The 4453-nt window shown below is 39.6% G+C and overlaps 1 pseudogene; it reads left to right on the forward strand.

Moving 5' to 3' along the window:
- The window catches only part of LOC102870390, a 107003-nt pseudogene extending 104612 nt beyond the window's left edge, over positions 1 to 2391 (forward strand).
- Positions 2392 to 4453: the final 2062 nt, after the last annotated feature.

Genomic DNA, 4453 nt, shown 5'->3' on the forward strand with positions numbered 1-4453 from the left:
GCCTGCCAGGCCAGCCCAGGGTGGCGCCGCCGCCACCCAGTGTCGCCCCTCGCCCGCCCGCCCTCCTTCAATGTGACACCGACACCTCGCAGTGTGACCTGAAGCCACCGCCCAGAAGGGGAGGAGCACCATATGGAATCTGAGCAAAGGCACTAGCAGCAGGAAGGACACCAGGATGCGATTCCGGGCTTTTCTGATGACCATGGATGAAAAATATGTTAACAGCATTTGGGACCTTCTGAATAACGCAATTCAAGAAATCCAGAGTAAAAATAACAGTGGTCTAAGTTTTGAGGAGCTCTATAGAAATGGATATACAATGGTTTTGCATAAACATGGAGGAAAGCTCTACACTGGACTAAGAAGTTGTTATGTAGCATCTCATAAATAATAGGTGTGAGAAGATGCACTAAACTAATTGAATAACAACTTTCTTCAAACGCTAAATCAAGCTTGAAATGATCATCAAACAGCTATGGTGATGATTAGAGACACACTAATGTATATGTGCAGCAGAATAACGTGGAGAATGTCTACAATTTGGGATTAATTCTTTTCCGAGATCAAGTTGTTTGTTATTGCTTTATTAGAGATCATCTGCGGCAGATTCTGCTGGATATGATTTCAAGAGATCAGAAAGGAGAAGTTTTAGACAGAGACGCAATAAGAAATGCTTGCCAAATGTTAATAATACTAGATCTTGAAGGAAGATTGGTCTATGAAGAAGATTTTGAGGCTCATTTTTTGGAAATGTCTGCAGAATTTTATCAGATGGAAAGCCAGAAATTTTTTAGCAGAAAATAGTGCTTCCATATAATAAAGAAAGTAGAAGCTAGAAATAATGAATAGAATGGTGATGCACTGCCTTGACAAATCAACTGAAGAGCCAATTGTAAAGATAATTGAAAGGGAACTAATTTCCAAGCACATGAAGATTATAGTTGAAATGGAGAATTTTGGACTAGTACATATGTTGAAAAATGGAAAGACAGAAGTCCTTGCTTGCATGTACAAGTTATTTAATCGTGTGCCAAATGGTTTGAAAACAATGTGTGAGTGTATGAGTTCCTATTTGAGGGAGCAAGGTAAAGCCCTTGTTTCTGAGGAAGGAGAAGTCAAGAATCCTGTTGATTATATCCAGGGCTTATTGGATCTGAAGAGTAGATTTGATGGCTTCCTCCAGGAATCATTCAATAATGACTGGCTCTTTAAACAAATTATTGCAGATGACTTTGAGTATTTTCTCAACCTCAACTCCAGGTCCCCAGAATACCTCTCATTATTTATTGATGATAAGCTAAAAAAAAGAGTCAAAGGGCTAACAGAACAAAAAGTAGAAACAATACTGGATAAGGCAATGGTCCTAGTTGAACGTTATCATAAACAACACTTGCCAAGGACACCTCTCATGAATAAAAATGTTTCTGATGACTGGAAAAAATATATCTAAGTTAAAGAATGTGAGTGTCAGTTCATATCAAAAGTGGGAGGAATGTTTAGATTATGAGCATCTCAAACACAACTATGGATGAATTCAGGCAACACAGTCTGGGTGCTCATGACAGGATATTGGCCTACCCAGTCAGCCACACCAAAGTGCAACATCCTACCAGCACCAAGACATGTGTTTGAAATAATTGAAGGTTTTATTTAGCCAAGCGCAGTGCTCAACAGCTTATACTCCAACATCATATGAGTTCTGCAGATCTCAATGCTACCTTTTATAGGACAGTTAAAGAAAAGATGGATCTGAAGTTGGTGTTGGAGGTGCTCAAGTCACTGGATCTAATACAGGGAAGCATATATTGCAAGCCACCACTTTCCAGATGACTATATTAATACTTTTTAATAATAGAGAAAATACACATTTGAGGAAATTAAACAAGAGACTGAAATTCCTGAAAGAAGGAGATTCCTGAAAGAACTTGTTAAAGCCCTGCAGTCCCTGGCCTGTGGCAAACCAACACAGTGGGTTCTCACCAAGTCAGAGGACCTAGAAAATTATCACATATTTACAGTTAACGATCCGTTCACATCCAAACTACACAGAGTCAAGATTCAAACAGTTGCTGCAAACAAGGTGAATCTGACTCAGAAAGAAAAGAAACGAGGCAGAAAGTAGATGATGACAGAAAGCATGAGACAGAAGCTGCTATAGTTTGGATGATGAAATCTAGAAAGAAGATGCAGCACAATGTATTAGTAGCAGAGGTAACTCAGCAGTTGAAGGCTCGATTCTTAACAAGTCCAGTTGTTATTAAGAAAAGTATCAAAGGACTTACTGAGAGAGAATATGTGGCATGAACACCTGAGGATTGCAAAGTATACATATACGTAGCCTCAAATGCATTCAGAAATTTGATTTATTCTTGGACTGGAAAGTTCTTTTAAATCATTAAATATTAAGATGACCATCTCTTATATTAAATTGCAGTATATGTTCTAAACCACTCAGATCGAGCCTTTACTCCCTTTGAGAGTATTCAGTTTCATTTGATGAAGCTTCAACGTTTTTCAACATTTATCCCTGTAGAGGTCATCTTTACAGTTCCTCGGGAAAATGTGAATGTGCCGTGTTTTGTTTTCAATACTGTATGAAAAGAGGGGGGAAAATTTAGAAAATACAGCTCTTTTTTTTAAAAAAAAAGCCTTTATGTAGTCAATGAAGCACAGATAAACATTCCTCTGGTACTCTCTGATTTCTGTCAAGATCAATTTAACATTAGCTATAATATCCCTAGTACCACAACCTCTTCTAACTCAGGCTGCACATCTGGCAGTTCTCTGTTGACCTGTTGCTCCAGTTGGTTTTGGATAATATTCAGCAGACTCTTACTTGCATGTGATAATAATGATATTGTTCGATAATTTCAGCATTCTTTTTATGGAATGGAAACAAATATTGATCTCTTTCAGTCAGTTGGGCAAGTGGCTGTCCTCCAGATTTCTTGGAAAAACTTAGTGAGCACTTCCAAGGCAGCCTCTGTTTGTTGAAATATGTCAATTAGTATGCCATCAACTCCTGGAGCCTTGATTTTTGCCAATTCTTTCAGAGCAACTTGAACTTCCTCCTTCATCACCACAGGCTCTTGCTCTTACACTATTTCATGAAATTCTTCTATGTCAGCCATTTCTTTCTGGTACAGTGACTCCATACTCCTTCCATCTTCTTTTAATGCTTCTATCATTTAACACTCTACCCAAAGGCTCCTTAAGCATTGCCACTGTACGAGGAGGAATGTGGCATCAGGATTGGTGGAAGGTTCATCAACAACCTGTGTTGTGCAAATGATGCAACCTTGCTTGCTGAAACTTAGGAGTACCTGAACTGCTTACTGCAGGAGGTCAAGGACTGCAGCCTTCAAAACGGATTGAAGCTCAACATCAAGAAAAAAAAAGATTCTCACCATTAGGCCAATTGGCAGCATCGGTATGGATGGTGAAGAGATTGAGACAGTTAACAGTTTTAGTGTGCTTGGATCCACAATAAACACTCTAGTAACAGCAGCCAGGAAATCAAGAGACAAAATGCATTGGGAAAGTCAGCTGTGACGGACCTCTCCAGAGTACTGAAGAGCAATGCCATTAGGCTGGAGACTAAGGTGTGTCTGATCTAGGCTATAGTCTTTGTCATTGCATGCTATGCATCAGAGAGCTAGACAGTGACCAGGGATGATAGAAAGAGAACAGATGCCTTTGAACTGTGGTGCTGGAGAAGAGTGTTGAACATAACCATGGACTGCTAGGAGAACAAACAGGTTTGTCCTGGAAAGGGTGAAGCTGGGCTGCTCCTTGAAGTTAAGGAATCTGAAGCTTTGTCTGACTTTGGGCATATTGCAAGGAGGGACCAGTCCTTGGAGAGTGACATCATGTTTGGGAGAGTGGAGGGATAATACAGGAAAGGAAGACCCTCGATGAGACAGATTGGTTCAGTGATTGAGGTAGTGGGAGTAGGTGTGTCAGAGAGTTGGCACAGGATAGAGCAAAGTTTAGGGCTCTTGTACGCAGGGTCACTATGAGTTGCAAGCGTCTCAATGGCAATAACAACAACTGTTGGATCATCGATTTTTTTTAAATTGGAATTAATATGGATCTCTTCTAGTCACTTGGTTAAGTGGTTGTCCTCCAGATTTCTTGGTACAGCCTGGTGAGCACATCCCATCTGTTTGTTGAAACATGACAATTGGTACTCCATAAATTTCTGGGCCTTGCTTTTTGCAAAGTCCTTCAAAGCAGCTTGAACTTCCTTCTTCACCACCAAAGACTCTTTTTTAAATTTTTTCTTTACTTTTATTTTTTAACAGTTTCTACTACATTTTACAGTTCTACTACATTTTAACAGTTCTACTACAAACCAAAGCACAAGGAAGAATTCAAGATACTAAAGAGCTGAACAGAAGATTCCAAAAGGCTGCTCGGAATGACAAAGCAAAATACTACAATGAAATGTGCG

The sequence above is a fragment of the Elephantulus edwardii genome, unplaced genomic scaffold (assembly GCF_000299155.1).
Source record: "Elephantulus edwardii isolate Elephantulus edwardi_28Jun2011 unplaced genomic scaffold, EleEdw1.0 scaffold00434, whole genome shotgun sequence".
Lineage (NCBI taxonomy): Eukaryota > Metazoa > Chordata > Mammalia > Macroscelidea > Macroscelididae > Elephantulus > Elephantulus edwardii.